The 23387-nt window shown below is 45.2% G+C and overlaps 1 long non-coding RNA gene across 1 annotated transcript in view; it reads left to right on the top strand.

Annotated features, from left to right (window-relative positions):
• Positions 1-22950, top strand: part of LOC104871572 — a 49909-nt gene extending 26959 nt beyond the window's left edge. The window contains exon 4 of the long non-coding RNA XR_782910.2: positions 22787-22950. This is a non-coding gene — a long non-coding RNA (uncharacterized LOC104871572). The remainder of the gene's footprint in view (positions 1-22786) is intronic.
• Positions 22951-23387: the final 437 nt, after the last annotated feature.

Below are 23387 nucleotides of genomic sequence, written 5' to 3'. Positions count from 1 at the left end.
GCAGACTAGTGCAACCACTATGGAAATCAATATGGAGATACCTCAAAGAGCTTGGACTGGAGGTTCCATTTGACCCAGCCATCCCTCTGCTGGGTATCTTTCCAAGAGAACTAAAAGAATCATATCACAGAGAAGTATGTGCACCCATGTTTATAGCGGCACAGTTTGTAATAGCTAAATCTTGGAAACAGCCTATTTGCCCATCCGTTGGAAACTGGATAAAGAAGTTGTGGTTTTTCTATAAAATGGAATATTACATCATATCAATTTTTAAAAAATATTTCCCAAGCATTGACTGAAATATGGTATAGGGTCACTGAATTCATTTCGTCTGTGATGACTTTGAACATTTGTATTTTATTTTGTGGTTTACCTAGTCACCTCTTTTAACCATCCTTTTATTGGTGCCTTTTGTTTTCTTACCGAGGATGTTAAGAGTTATCATTTAGATATAATGCAAACATTTGACTCTGTGATAAAATATATGAGAAATTGATCTTGGTTCAAGAAGTGAGTTAGAAATCCAACTTTGCTTTGTATGAAAGGAGCGTACATGTATAGACTTATCCAATTTTGTAACTGATATTTTAAAAATAATATTTATTACTGATAGCTTGCTTGATTGAGAAGCCATAGTTGTCTACATTTGCGGGTACAGTGTGCCGTTTGGTCATTAGTTCACAATGTAGAATGATTAAATCAAGCTATGTAACATGCCTGCCACTTGACTTGTCTCATCCTTGCCACTCACTTTAACAGGGTCCTCTCTCAAGCTCGATTCTATCCTGACGCCTCAGTGACCATCTCTTGGTGACGGGATGGCATATTAACTGATGTTACTTTTCTGTTGGGAACAGCCACCACGTGCTATTCCTGTCTTCCAGCTTCTCTCTCCTAACTTTTTGGCTGATCTTATACATTTATTCTTCTTGATAAACTTTACAACGATATCGTCAAACTTCAGAAAACATCATCAGAATCCTGATGGGCATTCCATTAAATTCACAGTTTAATTTAGAGGGGTTTGATATTTTTACAAGAACATGGTGCATGTGTCCATCTCTTCATCATCTTTTGTATCTCTCGGTAAGTTTTATACTATTTCTGATGCAGTCTGGTGCATAACTGAGATGATCCTGTGGTAACCAGGATATCTGTGGTGATTGTGCATGGAAACATTATTTTCTTTTTCTTCTGGTTATTGTGCATAAATAAACTTACTGATCTACTGAGTATTAGGTGGCCATTTAATGAATTCTCTTTAGTATCTCCGTGGCTTCTAGCCAAGGCTCCTAGCAGGGGCTTCTCTTCTCTTTCCCAGATAGGCTTTTTTGATGTGAATATAATCATTTTTTCTAACAGATCACTTCAGAATATGTAATTACTTTCACTAGAGCAATGATCAATACAAAGATTAAAAAGATCTTCACATTTTTATTGACATTAACCAATTACTTCAGGAGATGAATCATGAAGAATATAGCTATTCTTTACCATGACAGAAAATTTCCTTCTGATCTGACTTAACTAAGAAATAGTAAAAAAATGAATACTGAGATTTGCGAAGTGCCTTTCTGTGCCTGCGTCCAAGTAGGAGGAGCAGGCAACAGGATTTTCTCATTTCATCTCCAGTGCAATGCACTAGTCTAATGATATCAGCACTCTGTATGTGTTTTTTTAATGTCTAACTTTCCTTTATCACTTTATGTTGGTTTTTCTGGTACAGACACACCTGGTTGATGTGTGTATACAATGTGAAATAGTTTGTCATTTAATAAAAAGTTTAACCCAATTTTTTTTGTTATAAATGATATAACATGCTCAGTTCTTGGCATCCTAGTTCTGTATTTTGTACTTATGCTTCCTTGATTTTTTTCCTTCTCTCTATGGGTTATGTGGTTTTTGATCATTTTTCTAGTAATCTTGATATCATCTGTCCTGTTTACTATTACCAGGACATTTACCTTTAAGCATCTAAACAAGTTTTTCTTCTATTGTTTTATTCTTACGTTGTTCTAAGAAACACCTGAACTTCCAACCCTATAGTTACCAACCTTGAGAAGAAAAAAGTCCATTGTATTCCCTTCATAAAGCACCAGGGATACACAGGCAAAATGGTTTGGGCTATAAGCTCACAACACACAGAAGCTATGTTCTGTGTGGCTTAAATGACTGATGATTTATTTTTCTAACATGACGAGAAGCCTGGAGATAGACATCTCTCAGATGTCTCAGTGAACCACCAATATAAATTTCAGTACCTCTGCACATGTCTTCCTTATGGTAATAAAATAGCTGCCCTAGCTCCAGGCATCCTATTGATATCCAAGGCAGTAAGAAGAAGGACTTCCAGTTGTTTGTGTCCCAGGAGTTCCAACACCTAGCAGACTTCATTGAACCTTTCAGTGGCCAGTACTTTGGTGCATGCCCTTCCCCCTAAACAGAAGATACTCAGAGACAGAACATTGCTGCTGCCCAGGAAGTGTAGGCAGAAAGGAAGGAGAGATGCCAACCTCTGAGGAATTTTGTGTCCCTCTGTGGGGATGTTCCTCCGAGTGAGTATTTTCTAGTACGAGCTATAATACGGCATTGCATGTAAGCTCTCAATTAAAATGCATGATTTAAAAGTTTCCTGGTATGTGGTAGGTGGTGAAGAAACATTAAACCATGTTTTGCAGCGTATTCATCAGCTATTCATTCATCCTAGCTTTGAGTGGCTGTGTTTCAGTTGCCAAATTTTATATCCATTATTTTATGATCTCGTTTCTTATCTACATCTCATTCCAATATGATTGCCTTTTCTTATTCCAAATAATAACAAAATACATTTTCTTTCAAATAGTTTGTATCAATTTATCTATGACAAAAGCTCCTTCAATAAAAAGCACCCACAGCAAGTATGTCTCAAGCATCAGGAATAAACCGGTACCAATCCTGGCTGGTGTTGCTCCTGGGTGCTGCCTCACTTCTGTATTCAGGCCTGGCCCCTTCCAGGTAACTCATTTATAGCTGAAGAGCCGGCCTGGCGTAACAGCGAGATTTCAGCAAGACGTGGACTGAAAATGTCCCTTTCTAGGCAGATAAACTTTGTCTAAGGTGAGATGTTTACCTTGAAGCCTACTGCGTTTAGACTTATTTATGCTGCAAAGCTTCCACAGTTACAAACCCGGTTAGAACTTAAGTAGACACTAATGCATTGAGCAACTTTCAAGGAACATAGGAAATTAATGCACTTCGCTGGTGCTTTCCGAAAAACAGGGAAGTTGGATCTCCTGGCTTCAAATGCTGTTCCTCTCCATGCGTGACATGGCCGGAGCCCCTGCGTCATTCACTTTGATCTTCCGTTCGTGTGATTCATCAATTTCTATAAATTCATTTATAAAACCGAGTTGGTACATGATAGGATGGTTGTGAGGATTAGGGATTCTAGGACAAGGCTCAGAATACTAAACTCAGCCATCATCTCAACCTTGTTGAACGTCTTCTTTCTTGGTAAATCTTCAACTTGGCTTTGGATGAGCAAGAGAAATGGACAATGTAGACCCCCAGAGATTCCCCCGTTCTCAGCTCTAAGTGCTGGGGAGTTAGGCCTCCAGTGCACTTCTTCTAACTGTACCCCATCTTCTGAGCACATTCAGTGACCTCATGATCCAGCCATCTCTCTAGAGCTCCCTGAAAGTTACTGCAATGGGGACCAAGGTGTTGTGGTTTGGATCTGGAATGTTCCCCCGAAGCTTCATGTGTTCAGAGGCAGGGGTGTTGAGAAGCGAGTGGATCATGGTTTCCCTGTAGCTGATTTGCTGTTAGGCGGTGGGGTCTGTCTGAGCTGGGTCACTAAGGGCCTGGCCTGGAAGGGTGCATCGTCCTCGCTGGCTCCTCCCTTCTTTCCCTGCTCCCTGGCTCCCATGTTGTGAAGAGCTTTCCTTCTGCTGTGCCCTCTGACGTCCTGTTTTTCCCTTGGAGCGAGGCTGACTACAGACTGAACCCTCCAACACCATGAGCCAGAGAAAGTGTGCTTCCTTTAAGTTGTGGCTGGTGGGTGTTTCTTCCCAGTGTCAGGTAAGTAATTAAGACACAAACCCTCCACACACAAGTCTCTGGGGAACACTTTATATTTAAACCATAACAGGCATTAGATATTTGCTGAGTAATTCTTTTAAAAAATGCGCGAAACTATGGTGAGGTCTAGCCAGTCAGGATTGCGAAGACAAACAGGGTAACTCTCTTCCAATCTTCCCGGACTGAGGGCTCTCTGAGATGCAGAATTCAAATGCTAAACCTTGAAAATCCCGAGCTAATTACAGTTCCTCAAATGTCCTCAGAGGAGAAAGGTACTGTGGGAACGAGGCCAAGAGGTCTAGAGAAAAATTAGAGAGGGCAGTTGTCCCTGGTCCTGTGCTGAGTCTAGATGGATTCCGAGCCCCAGTTCATGGCCACCCTGAGCTGTGCTGGAGACCATGCACACGGTGGGCTCCCAAGGAGAAGCAGATGGCAGAGGCACTGTGACAGCCTGACCTGAAGCGTGTGCTTCCGGCAGGACACACAGCAGGGCCAGGGCCTCAGCAGCACCCCAGCTCCGGAGCTCTGTGGGCAGCCGGGAAAGGTGACACCCTGGGCTGGCACCTCTGACCCGGAGGAGGAGGGATCTGGGCATGCCCTCTTGTTCTGATGGAAGGGACACGGAATGAGGCTGAGCCCAGGGAGAGCGGATGTACAGAGCAGACTTCTGGGCAGAGGACGCCTAGCACTTCTCTGAGTGGTCTGGCTTGCAAGGATTTACTTTGGCGCCACTTCTGTCAGAGCACAGCAGTCTCCCTGTGCCCATGGCAGATGTCCATCTTGGGCTGTGCAATTTGGCTGCATGGCCCTGAAGCAGATTTTCAGACTGTGCTGTAAAATAAAGCAACATCCGCAGTGCCACCCGAACCCGTCCTGAACTGTGGCATCGTCTCCCAGGAGTGAGCCGTGCCCTCCCCAGCTGACACTTGCTGCTCTGCAGTACCCACAGCTGATGTCACCAGCCAGCTTGGGGGGGACAGGCAGTCCAGCTCTGATGACTTCCACCCGTGTCCCCCAAAACATTTGCAGAGTGAAAGGGAGTCCCCAATTATGTGCTCCCTCACTTTATTTCCATTCCAAACCAAGACAACGTTCAGTAATTAATGGCATATTTTTAATATGCCAGGGAGAGTTGATTTTCTCTAAGGAATGATGAAATGACAGCCTACGCATAAATACGAACCCAAGCACGGGGCTCCTTCCATGCCAGGAATCGGTCAACTTGCATGAAAGAAGTGGAGATTATTTTGTCCTGCTGGGAAAAATCCTTTTGGTTCAAGGGAGAAGAAAGTTTTTGACAGCGTGCGGAGCTGCAGAAGAATCTCAGCAAGTCCTTTTTTAAAAAATTTATTTCTCGTCTTTTATTAATGAGACTCTGTTCCGGAAGACTGTCCTTGTGGATGAGTCGAAGCCCTGTCTTTGGAGCTGGGTTTCAAGTGCAGGCCCGGATTTGGTAACAGGCAATTCAGCACTTAGCATCGAGGTGTTGTTCTGGCTGCAGGGAAGGCTGGGCTTGGGAAGGAAACAGGGAATGGGGTGCAGGCACACGCCGTGTGGACACTGTGGGTCCCCAGGGTACTGGAGGGTGACCAGGAATGCAGCCATTGGGATCAGACAAGTGTAGCTTGGAGTATGGTCCCCAGCTCTGCCTACAGTGACTTCAAACAAGCCACAGTTCCCTCTTCTGTGAAATGAGAAAATCATCATGGGGTTGTGAAAGGGATCGAATGAGACCATGTGGAGGGCTCAGCCCACCGCAGCTGCGTGTGGTAAGTTTCACAATTTCTGTCCCTTAGGCCCTTCTAGGTCACCTTAGCCATTGAGCATATCCCTCTGAAACCCACAGTCCAAAGTCCTCTTCCTAAGGCTGCGGCTTGTGAATGCTGCCTAGCTGTCCTGGTAGGTAAATTTCTCCGAGGAATCACATTTTCCCCATGTTCGATCAAATTTAACCCAAAGAACATTCGGAATAGCATCATTATTGGTAATACCCGCAAGGTGTAACAACCTACATGTCTACTATCTGATGATGGCTAAGACAATGCAGGGCATCCATCCAGGGAGTGGGGTGCAGTAGTAAAAGTGGGTGAAGTGCTAACTCCTGCTCCTACATGGATGGACCTCGGACCGTGGTGCTAAGCGAAAGAAGCTAGACATGAAAAACTACACATTGTATCATTCCAGTCATGTGAAATGCGCAGAAAAGACAAATCCATACAGAAGAAAAAGAGAATGAGTGATTCTAGGGCACTGTGAAAGGAGAGGATAGATAGTAATTGGATAACTAGGATAGTACCCAGGGTAGATAGATAATAACCATAGAGTGTTTGGGGATGACAAAAGTGTCCTCAAATTAAATTGTGATGGTTGCAAAACTCTATAAAACTGAACTATCACTTTTGAATAGGTAAGCTGTATGCCATACAAATTATACTTTAATAAACAGCTAATTAACCAATCACGAATTCCTATTCTTTTAAGTCTATGTGTATTGGAAACTGTGTGTTCAATGCATTTGCATAGAATGTGACGCTACAACACATGCATTCATGTACACTGTGGACAGTGCATACATTTCAGTACACTGACTTTTGTCTTTATCCGTGTGGACTGTGGAATCCAAAGGTAGAACCTTTGTATGCTTAGAAATTCCCCATTGATCTGCCCAGAAATGGTAGCCAGTTTTTTAAAATTTTTAATTTTTTTGAGAAGACAGGGTCTCACTATGTAGTTGAGACTGACCTGGAACTCACTATGTAGCCCAGGGTGGCCTCAAACTCACAGTGATCCTCCTGCCTCAGCCTCCTGAGTGCAGGATTACAGGCGTGCACCACCATGCCCAGCGGTAGCCAGTTTGAATTCACCATTTTCCCAGACATACAGCAGACAGCTATCAAATGGAGCCATGTACTGTGGTGCACTCATTCCAGAGCAGTGGAAGAAGTAGTTCTCAGACATTACACACAGGCTGGAGCCACCGAGGGGTCAGGACCCAGAAGTTCACAGCATCACATCAGTGTTAGTTCCTTAGGATTCCTGTTCACTTTGGGCAGTGCTGGGAGTTGAATACACCTTCACGCATGCTGGACAAGTAACTCCCCTACGGAGTCCCCTGCCCCAATTCTGACAAAGTTACGATCATGACAGTAGCTGAGCGAAGGACATCTCGGAACGTTTTTTTCAGCTTTCCTGTCAAGGTGACATTTTCCAGGATATAAAAGTTTACCTACCTGTACAATCTGCTCCCTCAAAGAACAAAAAACAGAATGAAACAAAAGCTGGGAGCTAAAAATAATAACAGAAAAAGGACAAAGGTACTAAAACCAAAATGAGGGACTGTCTTCTATTTCGACAGTGTACTCTCCCAGCCATCTGGGTGTTAAATGCCCCTTTTGTGAAGGAGCAATGGGCGGAGGCTGCACTTGCTGTCTCCCACCCCACAGTGTACAGGGGGACCATTCTATGCCAGTTCTCAGAGGTGGATGCCATCCACACTGTCCTATCCCAGCTGGCCTCTCCCCTGCACGGATGGATGCAGATTTCTACTGTGGCTTCATTTCTACAGAGCCTGAGCCCCAGAAGCGCACCCAGCTCTCCTCTATCTGCCTCCCGTTCTAGCTCCCCGGTGTCTGCTGGGGTTGCCTTTCCGTAGAGTACCTGTCCTCAGAGTCCTCCGCTTGGTCTACCCAAAGGAAGACACCTGAGTGAAGACATGTGTTGCTAGTGAAGTCCAAAATCCAGGGAACACAGACCAAAGATAAGAATAAAAGAAAAATGTATGTAGGGCTGGGGATTTAGCTCAGCGGTTCAGTGGCCTGCCTTGCAAGTGCAAGGACCCAAGTTCAATCCCTGGTACCAAAAAAGAAAAATGTATGTAGGGCTGGGGATTTAGCTCAGCGGTTCAGTGGCCTGCCTTGCACGTGCAAGGCAGGCCACTGAACCGCTGAGCTAAATCCCCAGCCCTACATACATTTTTCTTTTTTGGTACCAGGGATTGAACTTGGGTCCTTGCACGTGCAAGGACCCAAGTTCAATCCCTGGTACCAAAAAAGAAAAATGTATGTAGGGCTGGGGATTTAGCTCAGCGGTTCAGTGGCCTGCCTTGCAAGTGCAAGGACCCAAGTTCAATCCCTGGTACCAAAAAAGAAAAATGTATGTATTGGTTGGTGCTAGAGCCTGGGGATATGCATTAGCTTTCCTAGGAATGTCGCAGAAAATCAGAAACCAAGTGGCTGCAAAGAATGAAAACTGATTGTCGCACAACTCCAGAGGCTGGAAGTTTAAAGTCCGGGGTTGGCAGGACCTGCAGGAGACTCCTCCCTACCACTGCCAGCTTCTGCATCCCTACATCCCCTTGGCTGCAGCCCTTGCCTCTGAGGCCATGTGTTGTTCTTTCTCCCTGTATCTCTCTGGGATCCTCCTCCTCTTAGAAGGATCAAGAGTTCACCCTTCTTAAGTAAGACCTTATTTTAGTTTAAGTAATTACATTGGCAGTAGCCCTCTTTCTAGGTAAGGTCACACTCCGAGGTTCTGGGAAGGCCACGAATCTTTAGGGGAAATGTTCAATCCAGTACAGATATAAAGGGAGGACGAAGCGGCAAGAGCCTAGGGAGCTTAGGGACAAAGAGGTGCACACAGGTGTGCGTGCAGCTCTACCTAAAGAAACATACTAGTCAGTGGATAGTCACACAGAGGTAACAGGTTTTTAAATGAAGAAAGGTTCCCTGAACTCATGCAAAAAAAGGAAACCTGGCCTAGCCCGGAGGTATCGGAAAGTCCAAGAACTCCAGTGCAGAGGGAGAGCAATGTCCAGTGGACACAAGTAGGTGCTCACCTCTTTTTAAAAATAATTGATCATTTATTCATTAATATGTTGTCAAATTCAGTTTTCTGTTCACTATGATGCTTATTGCATTTTGTACTATTAGATACACATATTTTAAAATGTGTAACATTTTTATGAGAAAATTGAATATTCTTTGAAAAAATCATTTTGTTACTGTTCTCTACCAACAAACCTGAAACAACTTTCATCCAAATGCACTAGTGTGTCCCCCATGGGCCATGTAGGGTCTGTTAAGGCCCCGCAGTGGCACCCACGGGAGAACGTGGGAGAGGAGACCACAGGGATGCAGGGTGCAGTCGGGTGGATGGAGGTTGGAGAAACAGTCAAGAGTGAGCTTCGTGCGGAAGACTTCAAGCAGCACCCACGTCCAGCCCCACACTCACTGGGCACCATGCCCACCCACTGCCCGTGCACCCTGTTATGGAAACGGGTCTGCAAGACCCAGGAGAGCCGGGGCTGCTCACCCAGGCCCCTTCGAGAAACTGCCCAGAGTGGAAGTGAAGAAGGGGCACAGAGAAGAGGAGTGAGGAGGTATCACGGGGGCGAGAACTAGAAAGAACGAGGTGGGGTGGGAAGGACAGGAGAGACAGGAAGTGACAAAGGGGTGAGAGAGAGCTGAGGAAGGGGAGACAAAGGCAAAGGAGAGGCAGATGGAAAGAGAACCAGAACAGAGGAAGAGAGACAGAGAAATGGAGAAAGATAATTAGAAAGAAATAGAGAAACGAGTCAGAGACAAAGGCAGAGATGGTAAGGAGAAAGGACGGTAACGAGATTCTAAGAGACAGAGAGACTGCGGGGAGGCTTAGAGAACTGAGAAGTGCCTCTCCCTCCTGGTGCCCAAGCCCCTTCCCATCCACCCTCTCTTCCCTGCCCTATCTGGAACACTCTCCTGGTTACCTGATGCACCTGTACTGCTTTGCTAACCCAGGTCCACATGGCCAGCTGCGAATCTCATCAGTGGTCTCACCTATAAAACCACATCCAACAGTACTCGTCCCATAGGAAGTGGGGTAATCGCATCTGAGGCTCCCTTTGCTGATGGGGTGGGCTGACAACTCATTGTGTCCCACACAGTGAGATTGATTGCCTAGGAGAGACTATGAAATCGCAGAGGAAGTCCCATCCTAGGGGTGAACCTTATAAGTCCCTGACTGCACCACAGCACGCAGTGCACTGGGTGCTGGCTTCGGGGCTCCCTGGAAGCGTTAGATAGGAAATTACTTTGCATGATGCAGCTCAGACATTGAAAGCACAATGCTTGGGACTACATGATTCAGTGAGAAAATATAAATGGAAAATTACTGGAGCTGAAATTTTATTGCAAAGTTATTTATCTTTGTTATTACTTTCTGAATCCTTTTGTGCTTTTTGTTCATAGCAATGGATAGAGGCACTGTTACTTACTCTTTAAGTAGAAATTAGAAGGGAAAAATATTCCTCCCTGTACCACAAAATACCAGATTAAGTCTCAGCCCAGGCCCGTGGTTTCTCTCATTACCATGAAACGTCTAGAAATTGAAATAATAGCAATAAAAAAGCTTTGCAATCCGTCCCAGACAGTCCACGTGGCTTCTTACGGATGCCACTTAGCCTTTCTTGTTAGAAAAACAGTGGTGCGTAGAGAGCTTCCATAGAGAGCTGCCTCAGGGTTTCGTTACTGCTCGTCATTGCAGAGCCTCCCCTGGCAGCGCGGGCATTCTGGACCCCTTCTAGAAAAAGACAGGAGCTGGCGACTTTGTGGACTCTGACCAGAGAGAAAATAACCATATTAGTAATACGAATCACCATACTACAGCCACCAATGTCCCAAGCTCCACAGTCAGCCTGAGCTGCCTTGGCCCATCCAAGCCATCTGGTCGACCATCCCAGTGGCCACACTGGGAGGACTGTGCGGCCCTCCCTGCTGTCGTGGAACTGCCTCCTCAGGAGAGCTGCCACTTGTGTGGCTGAAACTACCCGATCAGCCAGAGTCACCTCCATATTGATCCCACACTGAAGGGACTGAGCTGCTCAGTTGGCCCAGTTTCCACTCTTCCCTTGCCCCGCTGCTGTGGATGTCTTCTGTAGTCACCAGAGTCCCTGCTGGACCCCAGGGCACAATGAAGCTGTGAGTGGACACTCACTTTGGTCTACATTTCCGACGCCTCCAGCTTGGTCTCTGAGTGACCACAGTGGGCACCCCACCCACAGTGCTGTGTACCAGACCTGCTGGGCCACTGGGATATCTTAGCCTTCTGGTGGCTCTTGGAGATGTAAGATCCAGCCCTGACCCTCCCCAAGTGCTCCCAAACCCACTGATTACTGATGAAGAACCATAGCAAGCATGCACTGGGGTGTCCAACTGAAATCAGAGCTCAGACAGCTTACCACACCCAAATCCCAAGGCACATCCTCAAAAGAGAGTGATTGCTCAGAAACACACCTTATAAAAGTGGTAGAAACAATCCATCAGAGGTGGAAACTCAGCATGGCTTGCCAAGGAATATGAAAATACAAGATAATGTGACCCTTCCAAAAGAACACAGTAACTGCCTAGCAACAGACCTGTAAGAAAAAAATATATTGACAAAATGCCCGATAATGATTATCAAGGAACAGTTTAATGAAATCAGGGAAATATTTCATGGCCTGAATGAAAAATTCAGCAAAGAGATAGAGATATTGAAAAAGAATCCAACAGAAGTCTTGGAAATGAGGAATTCAGTAAATTGCAAAAGGATATCAAAACTTGAAGACCAACATTTTGAAATATCCCAGTCAGACAAAATATAAACACAAACAAAAAGAAAAAAAGGGAGGAAGGAAGGAAAGATGGAAAAAGAAAATATGAGGAAAAGAGGGCTTCAAAGTATTTCCAATATGGTTAGATCACAAAATATTTGCATTTTGTGGCTACTTGAAGGTGAGAAAATGGGGATAGGCATAGAAACTCTACTAAACAAAATAGCTGAAAACATTCCTAAAATTGAAAAGAATGGATGGGCAGATACAGGAGGCCTATGGGCCCCTAAATAGACATGACCAGAAAGTTTTTACCAGTTCATGTTATAGATTAACTGTCAAAAGTACAATCCAAAGAGAGAATTCTAAAACTGTGAGAAGAACCATCAAGTCACACTGAGGTCCTGCTATTTTACTAACAGCAAATTTCTCAGTAGAAGTCTTACAGTCTAGTAAGGAATGGAATGACACACTGCAAGTACTAAAATGAAATAACTGCCAACTAATAGTGCATCTGGTAAAGCTGTCCTTCAGAAGTGAAGAGGAAATAAGACCTTCTGAGATAAGCACAAACAGGATTCCCCACCACAGAATAATTGAACAAAATGCATGGAAGGAAGTGTTACATCCACAAGTGAAAGAAAGACAACTACCATCATGAAAACATACCAAACTATAAAATCTCTAGAAAAGCAGATGCATAAAAAAGAAATAGAAGCAAATAAATGCTATTGATACAATAAACCATCAAACCACAAAGATGAGTAAGGACAAAAATAACAAAGACTTCAAAAACAGTTAGAAGAAAATTAACAAAATGACAGTAAGTCTTTACCTATCCATCAACAATATTCAATGTAAATGGACTAAATTCCCCAGCTAAAATAAACAGACTGGGTGAATGGACAAAAACAAGCGTCAACAATATGGTTACTATAAGTAACTCACTTTAGCAATAAACACATAGAGATTGAAAATATAAAGGTGGGAAAAGTGATTTTATGAAACTGGAAATGAAAATGAGCAGAGCTGCTATATTCTTATCTGATGCAATAGACTATAAGACAAGAACTGTAGAAAATGACAAGAGTCACTACACAGTGATTCATTCAACACAAATGTATAAGAATTGTAAAGATATATGCATCTCATACTAGAGCACTCAATTTTATTAAAAAATGACTATTAGACCTCAAGGGGCAGATGACTTTAACCCAATCATATTCAGGGATTCAATATCTTATTTTTCTTATTGGACAGCTAATTCAGACCAAAATGTCAACATCAGAGTTAAACTATACTATAGACCAAATGTTCCTAAAAGACATTTACAGGATATTTCATCCAATAGCTGCAGAATACACATCTTTTCAGTGTCACATGGAAGTTTGTCCACAAAAGGCCATATATTAGCTCACAAATCTCCACAAATTCTCCATGACGGCTGTCATAATTTGCTTTCCCAACAACAGTACACAAGAATTACTTTTTCTTCATACCCTGACCAGCATGTTATTTTTGTAATAATCATCCAAATGGGTCAAGCTTATATCTCATTGTAGTTTTGATTGGCATTTCCATGGAAGATAATGATCCTGACTATTCTTTGTACAGTTGTTGGCCATTTGTATCTCTTCTTTTGAGAAACATCTATTTAGATCATTTGTCTGTTCTAACCAGATTGTTTGGCTTTTGTCACTGTTGCTGAGTTTTTCTAATTGCTTATACAGTCTGCATACTGATCCTTTATTAACTACTTTGCAAATGTTTTCCCCATTCTATGGGTTGTCTTTTCACTTTGTTGATTGTCTCCCTTGCTATGAAGAAGTCCTTTTAGTTTCAATTAATCCCATGTTACTATTTTTGCTTTTGTTTCACATGGTTCTGGGATCCTATCTAAATTATCATTGCCTATACCAATGCCTTAGCATTGCTTCCTCTATATTCCTTTTAGTAGTATCAAATTTCAGGTCTTGCACTAAGGTCTAGATCCATTTCAAGTTCATATTTTTACAGGTTGAAAGACAGAGGTCAAGTTTCAGTTTTCTGTGTGAGTCCGACTTTCCCAACACCATTTGTTGAAGGGGCTCAGATTTCTGAAATGTATGTTTCTGGCACCGCTGTGGAGAATCTGCTGGCTGCAGGTGTGTGGGTTTATTTCTGGGACCTCTGTTCTGTAGCACTGGTGCATGTGTCTGTTTTTATGCAGGACCCTGTTGTTTTGGTTACTATGACTTTGGAGTATGTCTTGATGTCAGGTACTGTGATGTCTCCAGCTTTGTCCTTTCTTTGGGATTGTTTGGAGTATTCAGTCTTTCATGCTCCATACAATTTTTTTCTAGTTCCATTTAGAAGGTCATCGGTATTTTAATGGAGAGTACTTTTAATCTATAATCAGGGTAGTAAAGATATTTTAGCAATATTAATTCTCGCCATCTATAAACATGGGGGCTATTTTTGTGAGTGTGTGTGTGTGTGTGTGTGTGTGTGTGTAGTTTTCTTCAATTTCTTTCATCAGTGTTTTGTAATTTTCATTGTAGAGGCCTTGCATTTTTGTAGGCTAACTTTATTCCTAAGCATCTTGCTATGTATTGTGGAGGGGATTAATTGCATGGTCTCTGTCTCAGAAAGTTACTTATTTGTGCATAAAAAATGTTGCTAACTTTTGTAGATTTTTTTGTCCTGCAGCTTTACTGAATTTTTTCCATTTTAACATCCTTTTGGTAGAAGTGTTAGCTTTTTCTATGTGGATACTCATATTATTCACAAATAATGATAAGTTTACATTCTGCCTTCCTATTTGTATTCATTTTCTTTATTTCTCTTACCTAATAACAGTTATGAGAGTAGACATCCTTGTCTTGTTCTACATCCTACAGGAAATGATTTCAGTTTTTTCCCACTCACTAAGTCAGGTGTGGGATTCTCATATACAGCCTTTGTTATTTTGAGATACTCTCCTGTATCTGACTTGTTCAGGATTTTTTTTAATCTCAAAAAGATGTTAAATTTTATCAAAAGATTTTTAGGCATCTTTTGAGAAGATCATACTATTGATGTAATGTGTTATATTTGTTGATTTGCATATTTTGAACCATCGTTTGCATCCTTGGGATAAATCCATGATCACTGTGAATGATCTTTTTGATATTTTATTAGGTTAAATTTGCTATTATTTTGTTGAGAAATTTTGGGATATGTTCATTAGGGATCTTTGTCTATAGTTTTCTTTTTCTTTCTTTATTTTTTATTTTTTATTTTTGATAGATAGACAGATTTGAGTCCTGTGACAATATTTACAATAGCCAGGATATAGAGTCAGCCCTGGTGCCTGTCAAGATGGGGGGTAAATAAAATGTGGTACATATATATATGCAATGGAATATTACCCAGCCATAAAGAAGATAGAAACCCTGTCATTTGCAGCAAAATAAATAGAAATGGAGGAAACTGTGTTAAGTGAAATAAGCCAAGCACAGGAAGAAAGTACCACATGTTTTTGTTAATGTGTGGAATTTAAACAAAGTCAGCCTAAATGCACGAAACTAATTTCTAGATGTTGAAAAGGGTGTATGGGGGATAAACAGGGAAAGAGGATTTGATCAGTGCATATGATATGCATGTCTTGAAATATCACACTGAAGCCATGAATGGATACAATTAATAAGTGTTGATCAGTATGAAAACTTAAGAACTAAAAACAGGTAATGCAAATATCCATCTTTTCTTTGTTTCATAGAGCTCTACAATTTTCAGGATTATAGCCTACATTCTCTTATTTGATTTTCAAACAATGCACCTATGTTTATTGAAAGGAATACAAAATATTTGTAAAATACACATTTACAATGCACGCATACAGAAATATATAGTTTAAAGTCACTTAAGCTCTTCACCTTCGTGTTTCACATGAGACTTTGTTACCATGTTCAGAGAAAACAAGGAGGGTTTTCTTGCTAGTTTGCCAGTAGACCCACGAGGGCAGTGACACTGTGTCTCGGTGCTGACCAGCGAGGACAGCGCTCCTCAGCGAAGTCTGTGGGCCAGACCCAGGGACACTGTCAGACGCCTGGGTGTGAATTCTGCTGCTGCCCTGAGCCGTGAGGTGGGCGCGGCCCCGAGTCTGCCCAGGCCTTTCAAGGGCAGAGCGCTCTGGGCTGCAGTCACCGCGGATGGGATTGAGGTCCTGCTTGTGGTCCGGGGCCTTGGCTCTGACTCCCTTTCCGCGCTCTCCCTTGACTCGGGCTTCACGCGAGTCTTCCACGCGTGTCTGCGGGGAGGATCAGCGCTGTGGCGTTTCCGAGCTGCACAGCCGCGCTGCTCAGTGAGCCTAGAGGCCGTTCCCAGACCCTCACCTGGCCAGGCAGATCGAGACCCCGGAGAGACACGGCACAACGCACTGTCCACGCTCCAGGAGCTTCGCTAGTCTAAGGAAAATCAGGGAGACGCGGATGACTGCCGGGGTGTGAGTCCTGAAGCCCCAGAAATTAGGTGAAATCTCGAGCTGGGATGGAGGCAGCATAGATGGTACAGTCAGGCCAGAAGATGGGCACAGTGGGTGGGTAGATTGGGCAGGGCAAGGCTCCAGGTACCAGGGAGAGCCCCGACCCATCGCAGGTTCCGTCTCTGGCCAAAGTGGTGTTCCCCGCCACATGCCTGCGCAGCCTTGGCCCTGCCACTGAAATCCAGCTGCCCGTCCCCTCCCCTGGCCCCAGCGGGCTTTCCTGAGAGTCTTGATGGGTAGAACGCACTAGAAGTGGTGCCAGGAACTCTGGGCAGGTGACTCGATTTCCCCTTGGTTGCCACCTCCCTTCTGAACAGTCCTTCTGGAGCACAGGGCTGCTGTGCTGGGATCCCGCTCCCTGGAGCTCACTGTGGAGAGAGACGTGCAGAGAGACAGCGAGACCTGAGGAGCCCCAGCTGTGTACGGCTCCCCAGCGCAGCTGTGGGACAGGGGAGTGGGGCTGTCCACTGCCTCGTGGGGCCTCTGAGCAAGGCTGACCAGCTGAGCTGAGCACACTGTCAGCTGGGCTGATCCTAGTATTTGGACCCATGAGGGTCGCACCAAGACCAAGGGGCTGGTGGCGGTAAGAAATGAAAGCCCCATTTATATCTAAAGCTCAGGCAGCTCCAAATCGCCCCTGAGTGGGCGACACCCCCAGCCTGTGTGTGTGGAAGTCACAGTGACTCACGGACGGTGTGCTAAATCCTGTGAGCTGCAGGTGCTCATTGTTACTGCTCAGAGATGTAGCGGAGCTCTCTCCAGACCCAGATCTGACAAGTTCCAAGGTAAGGACAGCAAACCTTTTAGAGCCTGAGCCCAGCCCCGGCTTCTGCACGGAGATGTAGGTGAGAGTGGGTGGGGGCCGAAACCAGGGACTTCGGCCATCGCTTTCCCTGCATCTTCACCTGCTCCGAGGTCACCTGTGGAAAAGACTGACGTGAGAGGCACCCTGTGCTCCAGCTTCCTTGTGAAGAGATTGATGGATTTCTGACGTCTTCAAAGAGGACCGTGGAAGTCGTGAAGGCAGTGGCTCAACTCTGATTAGTGGCAGCGGGTAAGGAGCTGCAGCAGCGCGCATTGGCTGAGGTAGTGACAAGGTCGTAAGGGAAGGATGGGACACTGGGCGGGGAGAGGGGAAGAATGAAGACCCAGCGGTAAGCAGGCTCCTCAGAACAGTTGAGCTCCGATGACGTTTCCTCGTCGCCAGCCCAGGCAACATCCAGCAATGCTCTGTCAGCCTCTCCCGCTCACTGACCAAGCGGCCTTAAAGTGTCACTGAAATTGGCAGCAGCCAGAGCTGCTGCTTGCTGCAGAAGTGGGTCTCCAAAGAGAGCTGATTGGCTTGCCTTCTCCGAGTCTTGTTTCCTCTAATCCCTAAGACGGAGGTTGCAGGGGTCCCGATGCGATGTGGTCTGTGCGAAGATCGTGAAAGCCCTCTTGGGACCAGACAAGTCAACTACCACCAGGACTGCTCAGCATGAACTGCAAGATATCAGAAGTACTTTTAAAGCAGTTCCATCAGAAAAACATCTGAGTGGGAAGATGGGTCCTATTGCCAATTCTCACATGTCCACATCACGGTCTTGCTAGATGTAGATGACTGAGCCACGAGGCCCCATGCTGTGCTAGAAAAAGACCCCGATATGTTACTTTTTGATACTGATTTCCCCAGACTACTTTTCTAGAGATCTAATAATCTCAAGATATATTGAAGACTTGTAATGGTTTTCCTGTTTAAGATCATTAGCTAGGACTGCAGTGTAAGGACACATAAAATGTTTAAAATGACATTTGGGACAAAGGGCCTTGTTTTTGTGTTATCAAATAGATGCTGTGTATGTGAACATACGCGCATGCACGCACGCACACACACACACACACACACAAACATCCATATGCACCTCTCCCTTCTTCCAGCAGGAAAATGGAAACAAAAGCAAGTTCATTGCCAAGTCTTGCATTTGTTGATTTTTAGAATTCCTAAAATTTCAGTTGGGACTTCATACCATCTTCTGTTGTAGGTTTAACCACCATCTATCTGTGTTCTTGTGGGGGAAAAATCTCTTCAATTCCATTTTGCAAAAGCTTTCGTCTTCCCTGCATTTCTGTGTTTCTTTAGAGTAAGTTTTACTTATTGGTTCATCTTGGAATGATGGCCCCTTCCAGGCCTCCCACAAAAGACATTCCCTCCTGTGGAAATTTCCAGAAGCTTCTGGTCACATTTTCTACTGAGATGTTGGTAGGGTGGTCCTCAGTGTGACAGTGCTTGAAAGTTGAAATATTTAAGAATGAGGCCCTGGTAGGAAGTCCTTCGATCAGTTTGGGGTGTTCTCTGGGAAGGGATTGTTGGGCTCTAGCCTGTTTGGCTTCCTGTTTCTAGATGTGATCACTTTCTCTCACGTGTACTCTCACCGCTGTGACATCACTGGCCCTCATTGCCACTGTAGTCGTGCTGACACTGCTGCCTACTCTTGAATATCCAGAATTGTGAGCTAAATAAACCTTTTTTCTTCATACGTGTCCCACCTCAAGTGTTTTGTTATAGCAACAAGAAATAGATGAATGCACATTTAGTAGTGATAGCAACACTAGCAATGATAGCAGCAGTAGAGTTGTAGTAATTGATTCATATGTTGAAAAATCTATCATGTTCCATATGTTTTACAGGCATAATCTCCTATTTCCTTCAGAAAGTCATTTAGTAGGTTTGGAAGAAGTTAATTGCATTTTTCCCTACCATGTGGGGGGATGTGTCCCAGACCCAATCAAACTGCATGCGGCATCCTCTGATCTCAATGACTTAAGAATGGAAATGTGATTCAAAAATGGGCCCATAAAAATGGACTGAAAGGCTATTTCTATGGTCTTTGGGGTGGACCAAGGAAAAAGATCTGCTCCTTTGAGACCAGGACTGTGGTGTTTGTGTCCTCAGGAAGTGGGGCTCCATCTCAGGGAGAGACCCTCTGGTCAGGGGGTCCCACAATAGGGCAGGCAGTAGGCGAGGACAGGAAGCAGAGGCAGGCTCAACAGATGCAGCCTCCTCAAGCCCCGGTGTCTCACGAAGTCAGTGTACATTTGCTCATTCCTTTAACTCAGACTGAGATTCATCAATCTTGTCTGCACCCAGGGTCCTGATGTCACAATTACTCTGGGCATTTTACTGATGGGCAACCTAAAATGGACGGGATTGGCACTGGTTTCTCGTGGTTCCTGAGTTTCTGTTGTAGCAGGTCTGGATGGGACAGACCCCTCCACCAAACTCCTGGGTGATGCTGATGCTGCCGGCGCTGGGATCACTGCTCCCTGCTCTGCCTTCTCCCTGGATGGATTCTGGGGCTCAGCTCCAGCAGGCGCACTGTGGGTACCACAGCATAGCTCTTCGTGGCAGTATGCTAATGTCGTAAGAGGGTAGGCAGTGGATAGGATATTTCTCTCTTATTGAAGGAAATGTTGAGCCCCCTGATGTTCTCAACTGAGACTTGGATGAAAACGGTCAGTGAATCAATGAATCAATGAAGATATTGGTTCAATACATAGGAAGTCCTGAAAGGTACTCTGCTGATCTCTCTCTCCTTCCCTCTCACATTCTTGTTTTCCTCTTCTACCTCTCACCCTCTTCCTCTTTCTCTTTGAACTTGTATTCCGAAAGGAGTAAAATTTCAAGTGGATGAAAACAGTAATGTCAAGAAGAGAGGTATGGACTTCAGGATGACTGAAATAGCTTGTGTGCCTTGGAAAGGGAGCGGGCTGGTGGTCAGGACTTTGAGAAGAGCCATTCAGGAAACATGTGGGTGGCAGAATAATTGCCACAGGAGAAGTCCACTATTGGAAGCTGTGCAAACTTCCAATCACCTGACAAAAGGTACGGCCAGGATAATGGAAGACAAGATCTTTACCACGTAAATGGGGCCCAGGATGGTCAGAGCTCTTATCAGGCTAAGACACTGTCCCCTGAAGCTTGCCACTATTTATTGAACACACAGCTTGAAGGGGTGAGAGGCGATGCAGGTAACAGTGGAGTGGAGAGCACAGACACAAGCAGGGGTCTAGCAACAAGGGAAGGAGACATTCTACCAGGAACAGCCCTTCGACGAAAGGGAAATTTGTTTTTTCCCATAGATTAATTTTTACCTTTGTAGAAGTTTTGTATGTGAGTCACACTGCCCTAAGCTGCACCACTGTCTTGCCACCCAAGACATCCTAGAGTCACGGATTTTGAGACTGCCACTGTGACAGTGGTGTGGGGAGCTGTTCCTTTCCTGCACACCGACTGCTGGCTCTTCAGGCAACCCCTGTGGGCTAAGAGGAAGACTCAGACTTTTAATATGAAAAGCCAGTTTATGAATTCATAGCTCTCTCACAGTGGTCACCATCAGTCCACTTTCTCTGCCAATCAGCTGTGGGTTCTTTTGCTTGATTCAGATGGAGAATCATGAATTGGCAAAGTGTGGCTCAGCTGGCAGCCCTGATAACACCAGCTGACGCCAGTCCTGTTGGACCCCAACACTGCTGCACTTGGTTGCCCCTGACTGGTATTGGTTTGTGACAGACTCTGGTCTCTCCTGTTGGTCCACGGAGCTATCGGAGCTGGCGGCTTCTTGTGTTCATTGCTCTTTCTTTTGAGATACCTTCTCCATCTACACTGCTCAGGAAAAGAAACGAGTAGATTCACAAGGCCATCTGAGCCCACACCACCTGAGAAATAGATCGGAGACAGATTTACCAGAATACTAAAGCAGGTCTTCATTTTGACAGGACCTGTGCTGCCGCATAGGAGGTAGGAGGGCTCAGTACACCGGAGAAAACCCTCCTGGACTGACCAGGATGGGTGTGAGGATTCTGCCAGCATCTCAGCCATGGTCCGCAACCCCTTCCAGTTCAGCCTGGGATTTGTTCAGATACAGGCCTGCCGACTGGTCCAGGCTGGGATTGGCCCAAGAGGGTCCAGGGTCCAGGGTCCCGGCAGGGATTCAGTGAGTGTGACAATGAGCTGCTGGATGGATGCAGTTGTGCCCCTGGGGACCATGGTGTGGCTGGGGCCAGGGAATCTTCAGGAAGGGAGCTGTGCTCACCACAGAGATTGGAATTTAGGAGGCTGGGGTGCCATTCCCGGATCCATCCCGCCCTCCCTGAACTTAGCACCTCAGGGTGCAGCCATCTCTGAGGCGAATGCAGGGGTGGACAGCTGCCTGCTGAGCTGCACTTGTGTCTGAGTGGCCTGGAGGAGAGTGAGCACCAGGCCACAAAGAGGGACAAAGGGAGTGGGGGACTGGTGTGGCAGTTGCTGGACAAATGAGGCCCCCTCAGCGGCCTTAGGAAAAAGGGAAGTCTCAGGCACTGCCCATCTGTCTCAACCTCACAAGCAGGAGGGGTTTTGCTGATGTAAATAAATTGAGGGGCCTGAGAAGGGAGATATCCTGGGTGATTCGAACTCCGTGCAGCCACAGAGTCCTTGAGAAGGTGGGAGAGTGTGCTGAGAGTAGAAGTGAAAGACGGGCAGAGAGCAGAGCAGAGCAGACATCCCTGAGCCTGCAGATGGAGAGAAGAGCCACAAGCCAAGGGATGCGGGCAGCCGTGAGGTCTGGGAAGCGCTCCCAGCCCTTCTCATGGTCCGGGCACCATGTTTGCTGTCCTGCAGCAGCAGGGAGCCACATCCTGGGACAGTGTGAATGAGCGGGAAACAGATGCCCCAGGGCCTCCAGGAAGACGCATAATCCCGACAGCCTCTTGCTTTTAGACTTGGGGGACCCTAGCCAGCCTGATGGCTTCCAAAAGCCAGTGGTAGCTGCAGATAGTGGTGCTGGAAGCCTAGGTACCAGAGACCAAGTTGTATCACATCAGGATAGGAGAGCTGGGCTGCAGATTCCAGCTCATTGTCTCAAGATGGGGCCACTCGTCCTTGCTGAGGCTGTGATTCTTGCCTTGAACTAAGAGTAACCCGATGGTGCCTGAGGACATCGCACTTATGCCCCTAGGTGACACGAGGCCATGTGGAACCTGCCCCTCTGTGCTCGGCTTATGGCATTTTGTGGTGTCCTCCAGGTTCACCCGTGCTGTCACAGATAACGGGATTTCACCTTTTTAATGGCCATATAGTATTCCATCAGCTATAATTAGCAAGAATGTATTATGCATTTCAAAATAGCTAGAAGAGACGATTTTGAATTTTTCTCACCACAAAAGAAATGATAAATGTTTGACAATGGGTAAGTTACTTACCCTCCTTTGATCATACTGTATACATGTGTCAAAACTTAACACTGTACCCCCCAAATATCTACAGTTATTCTGGGTCAATCAAAAATAAAAAACGAAGCGAGAACAAAACAAAATAATATAGAAATAACAATGCCGCCAGCCTCTTAGTGTTGCTAAATGGAATAAGGTCACTCCTGTAAGGCACCCAGCCCAGTGTCCAGCACATACTGAGCATCAGAAGTTGAGTTATAAAGAACAGAAAAATGAGAGATAGGAAATTCCTTTGACACTTTTTGGATTTTTAAAAATAGATAAACTGAGTCAAAAAGAAATATATCTTGAACATATGTTGCAAGCTAATTTAGTTTTGAAGTCTTTTGAGAGCCTTTATATTTTCATCTCTGCAAAATTGTGGAGTGCTGAAAATACTCCTGAATACACTGAAATTTCATTAAAAGGTAATGCACCAGGCCACGCCTCATTTTTCCTGAGAGAAAAGGGATGTGAGGGGATCAAACACAAGACGCAGCATTTTACAGTTCCACTTCCAAAGGCGTCCACTCTGTGACACAGCAGGACAATCGGATCGGCATCTCAGCTGTAGAATCGCAGAAACCTGAAAGCCGAGCACATTAACACCAGGTTAATTCTGTATTAAAAGGTTAATCTTGTAGGTGTCTCATTGAACTTGTTTCCTGTCTTATGTGGCTAGACGTGCGGGTTTTCTTTACATTTCCTTTTTCCTTTACCTAAAGAGCTTTCAGTCAACTCTTTTCTTGCTCTTTCCCTGACTTTAGCACGGGCATAGAAGCTTGGGGTCTTGGGTGCAGGTTTTAGCTTCAGTATTTGCCGGGCTGGACCACGGGCTTGCGGCTCCTCCTCTCTCTGTGTCACAGTGCTGCCCCTGTGTGCTGGCGGCAGGGGAGCTGGCTGGCTGCAGAGGCTGCGGAGGGGAGCAGAGGACCCTTGGGTGCCCTCAGCATAGGTCTCCCTATTCTGCAGGCAGTGGGTTCTTCCTCTCGCCTAACTTGCTCCCCTGGGCAGTGCAGTGTCTGACGT

This window comes from Fukomys damarensis, unplaced genomic scaffold (genome assembly GCF_012274545.1).
Source record: "Fukomys damarensis isolate Sample0158 unplaced genomic scaffold, DMR_v1.0_HiC HiC_scaffold_22, whole genome shotgun sequence".
In the NCBI taxonomy this organism is placed as follows: Eukaryota; Metazoa; Chordata; class Mammalia; order Rodentia; family Bathyergidae; genus Fukomys; species Fukomys damarensis.
Note: the sequence above shows the minus strand (reverse complement) of the source record. Positions and strands in the feature narration are given on the sequence as shown.